This window comes from Lygodium microphyllum, unplaced genomic scaffold (genome assembly GCF_053477565.2).
Source record: "Lygodium microphyllum isolate KBCC unplaced genomic scaffold, Lygodium_microphyllum_v1.1.10 scaffold_42, whole genome shotgun sequence".
Lineage (NCBI taxonomy): Eukaryota > Viridiplantae > Streptophyta > Polypodiopsida > Schizaeales > Lygodiaceae > Lygodium > Lygodium microphyllum.
Window position 1 is genome coordinate 255,001 of NW_028229525.1, and position 6,042 is coordinate 261,042.

At 39.8% G+C, this 6,042-nt stretch overlaps 2 non-coding genes across 2 annotated transcripts; both read right to left on the reverse strand.

Moving 5' to 3' along the window:
- Window positions 1-2,660: 2,660 nt before the first annotated feature.
- TRNAF-GAA (transfer RNA phenylalanine (anticodon GAA)) lies at window positions 2,661-2,734 on the reverse strand. The gene has a single exon. It is a non-coding gene; the product is annotated as a tRNA-Phe (tRNA).
- Window positions 2,735-5,069: 2,335 nt separating this feature from the next.
- On the reverse strand, window positions 5,070-5,156 carry TRNAS-UGA (transfer RNA serine (anticodon UGA)). Its single transcript has one exon. It is a non-coding gene; the product is annotated as a tRNA-Ser (tRNA).
- Between the last annotated feature and the right edge of the window lie 886 nt (window positions 5,157-6,042).

Sequence of the window (6,042 nt, forward strand, 5' to 3'; positions counted from 1 at the left end):
GAAGATGGTACAGTAGGCATCGCTTTGAATTTAGAATCTGATAATGTTGGCTAAGTACTGATGGGCGATGGTTCGACCATACAGGAAGGGGGTTCCGTAAAAGCAACGGGAAAAATTGCGCAAATACCAGTTAGTAATTCTTTCTTAGGCCTTTAAGCCAGTAAATGCTTTGGCCCAACCGATCGATGGAAAGGGTCAAATCCCAGCTTCTGAGTCTAGATCAATTGAGTCTCCCGCACCATATGGGAATTATTTCAAGACGTTCCGGTGGCGGAAAACGACCCGAATCTGCAGGAATTCGGGAAGGTTGAAGCAATGGCCAAACCTCCTTGAGGCTACAGCAATAACGTCATAAGCAATGACACTTAACTAAAGCACTTTATCCTCGCTTTCCACCTTTTATCTAGGGTTAGGAGGATCACGCGCCATAATGCCGGATCTCCATCTTTCTTTGTTGGTTGCTCTCCAGTCGCAGAATTATGAATAGTTTCACTAAAAATAAGTTTATTGGCTTGAAAAAAAAAATGAACCAATCCTTTAGCCTGGCAACCTGTACTATTTTTGCTGCCTCCAGCAACCTGTTGCAACTAACTTCATATTCAGGATGAAACAAGACAATTATGCCAGATAGTAAGGAATTACAAGTTTTCTGCACTAGAAAAAGCTAATAAATGGACTCGACCCATTATATATTTTTCCAGTAGTCATTTTAGGGACGTTTGCATGTACTGTGGGTCTTGCGGTTCCGGAACCATCAATGATTGGTGAACCAGCAAATCCTTTTGCGACTCCATTGGAAATATTACCCGAATGGTACTTTTTCCCTGTCTTTCAAATACTTCGTACAGTTCCCAATAAATTATTGGGGGTCCTCTTAATGGCGTCCGTACCGGCGGGCTCGTTGACCGTTCCTTTCATAGAAAATGTAAATAGGTTCCAAAATCCGTTTCGACGCCCTAAAATCTTAACCACGAAGGCACCCGCTTGCCCAAAATAAAATGAATTAGCCGGATTGCTGCTTTATGACACTTGCTAGACCTATAAAAAATGTTATGATCTCCAGACCTATAAAAAATATTATGATCGCAGAAAACAAACATAATCAATGCGATATAGCCAGTCTTTGCTATGGCATGCGATAAGCCATATTCGCGATCAGCTGCATTGTCTGGCCTGGCAAAGCAATATGCAGCGATGGCAAGCGATTGGCGCGTAGGCCTTTTAGATAGAAAGTAACGAAAACATGCAGAGACAGGAATCAGCCAAAGAGTGCGGGAGATTGATTGCAATACTTATCAGTCAAATAGTTAGAAAGTTGGCCTGCTATGATTTAACGGTGCTAACCAAGTGGAAGAGCCGTCACTCTTAGGATAAGAGTGACTCTGTGGGATAACAAGCTGATCAAAACATCTTAGGGAAGGTTTAGCACCTCGATGCTGAAAGCCATAATCAATGCGCTAATGCCTTTTAGTTAGCGTGCTATGATAATATATATTTATTAATCTGGTTGTTTTTTTTTACCATTATCTTTGTCCCTGCAATCATGATCATTAACCGGATTATGCGGTTTCTTTTGTTTGCATTTCTTATAGCTATTATTTGAATTAGTATCTTGGAGTGAATTGCAAGTTTGTTGCTTAAATTGGCTTTTATCTAAAGCTTTTATTTTTTCAGCAAATATTCTTTGGTGGTTAAAGTATTTTGTAAAGTTAAGAAAGATCCGTAACCATATTTCTTTTTCAATAATGCAAATGCAAAAACGGGCTCAATAAGAATCTGTTTTTCTGGAGTTCCAAAGGCTAGCATGACATCGTTATGTACGTAAAGACCTAGAGTGTGGAAACCTAGAAATAAGCTAGCCCAACTTAAATGGGATATTATTGCTTCTTTATGCTCCAACATTCTTGACAATACATTGTCTTTGTTTTGTTCCGGATCATAATCCCTAATGAAGAATATGGCCCCTACCATGATAAACCCAGCAATATATTGGTGATGGGTATAAAGTGGGTGGTAAAATCTTGTGCTATAAAAGCATAAGCAGGTAAGGCGAATCCAAACAGCAAACAAAGCACAACTATGATTCGTTTATAGGATTTGAACCCGGTTCGAAGCCATTCCTTTGACACCTTAAACTGGCAAATTCTACCGTTTCCACTGCTTAAGTTTTGTTCAATCCATAAACACGTGCAGTTCCATCCCCGACCGTTATCACTCAACCGGTCTCATCCACTGACAATTTAGTATAATAGTCGGTAATTCTTCTTTCCAGGATGGTTATTTTGTTGTTCTAGCTTTAAACAATCTCATTTTTTCTTTGATTTGCGTTTCTCTCTTCTTCAATGCCATAAACGTTCAAGAGCTAATGCATATTGAGCAATTCTTCCTGCATGTCCACTGACTTGTAGCCGGAACATTTCATCATAAAAGGCCTCTATTCAGGGCGGAAGGGTTAAGGACCTACCCGGTGTAAGGTCCGAGACTTAGGCAATAAAATGAAATGATCACTTTTGGCATCGTTTGCAAATAATATCAAAATAAGATTAATGTTAGGATCAAACAAATAGAGAGCTCTGTAGCTTTAGCTAAGACTCATAAGCTGCGGGTTTAATTGCATTTAGTATATAATTGTCCAGAGATTTCAATCTAATAATTCGCTATGTTTAGAAGTGGATTTGAACCACTGACCCAAGGATTTTCAGTCCTTTGCTCTAACCAACTGAGCTACCTAAACCATAAAAGAAATCATTGCCAATTATTATTACGTTATCTCTAAAGATTGTTAATTCATTTTGCATCTGTTAGCATTGAATCCGATCTCTCTGTCCTGATTCTTGCCAATATGAGACGGAGGTTTCTTGACTTACTTAACAGACAAAAAAAGGCAATCTCTAGTTAGTAAAGCGTTTCGAGGTAGCTCGCTGAGACGAAGCGGTTCAATTGATTCCGCTACTTGCCTACTCTTGGCGCTGCTAAGAGGTGCCCTGTCTGTGAGTTCTACCCCTATGAGTTATTAAATGGTTGTCTCTCTTTCCTAGTTTTCATTGGAGCTGGACGTGGCTATCCAAATAGCCACTTAATGTTAGAAAACGAAACAAACTTCATGATTCTTTGGGCCCGGGTCCGTATTCCACCGAAGCCACAGTTTCTTGTGATAATCGATTCGTTTCAGTTGTTTGGCCCTGAAAACTTGTGACTTGCAAGCAAAAGGACTTTCGGTCTTAGGTTTTAGAAATCCTTCCCAATAGTCAATGCGTGAATACTGAAAAGCATATCTTGGGTCAGTACGGGAACCAGATCGTGTTAGATAAAATAAATTAGGATAACGAGCCGCTTCGATACATGGACAGTCCCCGGATCACAAACCAATGGATGTAAGCGAATGGCGCGTCAGAAAGTTAGCTTGAATACCTAATCTATGTCACTCCATCGATTCTGCCGCCTTATGGGATGACCAGATTGCAAGCGAGAGGTCAGATTACGAATCACTCGGTAATCCACATTGGTGTAACAAAAAAGATGGACCCACGACCCGCAATCCAGATTCCCATAAAATCGCGCAACAAAGACGACTTTTTTGTTTGTAAGGTCTGTTATTGACATAGTTGCCCACGTATGCTATCGATGAGGGCATCCATAGCTTCCTAGACGAGATGACCACGCCCCTAAAATCAGACCAGCACTTCATCCGGCACTTTAGGCGATGAAGCGCGATGTGGAAAGGGGGATAAGAAGCAATCTTATCTACTTTGGAGTTTACGCCTGATGGATTATTCAATCCATATTCATACGATGCAGCCAAGTAAGTGGGGCTAGCGCCCGCAATTACAAAGAGTAATGGGTGATAGGGACTGAAGGAACGATGGCTGGCTAAGTAAGTGGTAACTTTTCTTTTTAGGGATCCAACGTTTGGAATTTTCCAATCGCATAAAGGGTCGAACGCCATTCAAATCGTTGCACTTTGCCTTTCCCTCTTCCCTTCAGTCGAGTGGCTGAAGCCCCTCTTCTTTTAGTCAATACGCTAAAGCTCCTCAAAGCTTTGCTTTGCAAAGCAGAGCAAAACAAAGTAAAGCAAAGCAAGCAAGAAAGTCTATAAAAAATAAATAAAAATAGCATAACGAATGAGGGACATGACAAAAGGATTGGCCCTTCAAAACATTTCAATATTACGTTTTATAAGCACCTTATTGTAAGTAAGTAAGTTTTTGTGTTCCAACATTATGTTTTTGCCAATACCTTGCGTCTTAACATTATATTTCTAATTATTGCATGCTGAAAAGTTTAGTCTTTGCGTTCTCACGTAGGATATAGCGATTTCTAAACACCTTGCCGTTTAGTTATTGCATTTTCGTCACGTCACGGGTTCGCGATTTCTAAGTATGATTTACTTTAAAGCTTACCATTTAAAAAGCGCAAAATACCATTGAAAGCGAAAAGGCTAAGCTTACCTTATTGTATTGAAGACGTTGCTTATCTTTGAAAAAAGTCGATTAACGATAGCCCAAGCAAAAATACCTTTTTGATTTGAATAGACGTTGCCGACAGCTCGTGCCTATAGGTGTTGGGTTGAGTCCCATGTTGCCGTTGCCATTACCATTTTTAGAACCTGGCAACAGACTTTTACAAAGGTGATAAGCCGGAGGAAGATGAGATGACGTCAAATCAGCATGCCCCGTTATCTCTAGGCGACGCATGTGCTACAATATTGCTAGAGATAAAGAGTCGCGAGGGCGTCCCTGGGTCGTACGTCTCCGCTTATATTGGTTTTTTACGTATACACTTAGTCGCAGAAAGCAGTGTAATCAAATGCCTAAAGGTATTCAGGTTGCCGGGATTGGGTTTATGGTGGTCCACATGCTGATGGACCTCCCAAAATGTTCCTTTCACCCGTTTGATTGCCAAGCAGCTTGTTATCGTTACTCGATTGCTCTTGAGTCGTGGTTTCAGGGGATGCAGTGTCGAATGGTGGCAAAGCGATTTGGCTTGGCTCTTAAAAAGCTAGCTTTCCCAATCAAGTTAGAGGGATGAAAAACATACTACATAAAAATGCTAACTTCTAACCATACTTACGGATGAAGAGGGATTCGAACCCCCGGTATTCAAAAGAATACTTCGGTTTTCAAGACCGACTCTTTAAACCGCTCAGACATCCATCCATTTTTTGGCAAGATTATGAGCCATCAATAATCAACCAACACAGGTTTTTGTAAATTACATGCAACACAAAAGAAAAACAAATAGGTCATATTGGCTGGGATGGGGGCCTAATTGATTTCTTTTTTTTCTCATCACATCTATTTTGGATAACACTGGTTAATAGATTCCTTTTTTTTAAGCTCAGTTATCTTTTTTTGCTTGTGTAAAGACAATCACTATGTTACGCTTTATTGAACACAACAACTAACATAAGGGTTTCTGTGGAAACTAAACTATAGGAATCCTTTCTAGCAAGTAACTAAATGGCTTGGCAAACCTCTAGCAAAGCTTTGACAGTTACGGGCTCCGCTTGACCTTTTCCATTGGCCGTATGGTCGACCAAAATTGATTGCGATTACTGAGGGCAAAAATTTCAAATTGCAGCCTTTTTGCTTGCCAGGTTACGATCTTTTGTCTTGACGCAGGCTATAGCCTAAATTACAAAGAGCTACAAAAGCATGCTGACTTAACGTCATCTCCATTTTTTGTTGCTTTCCATAATACATTGAAATTACTGTAATTTTTAAAGTAGCAATAAAAGGAATATCAGCTAAAGCAACGCATTGCATTGCTTAATAGTTTTAAGTTATCATTTAATGTAATCTACTTTAAGTTTGCAATAAAACAAAACATCAATGATAACGTTGCATTGTGGGATAATAAAGGAGATCTCTGTGATCAAGAAGAATGATTCGTAATAGCTTAAGTTTACTAGAATAACTTTACATGAGTTTGCAGGGGAGAGACAGAAATGTAAAGCTCACCTTTGAAATAACGAACTGATAAGCCTCAAAAGCAGATGTGTCACCTTTTTGTGGCTTCTATAGCGAAAAAAGGGATTCGAAC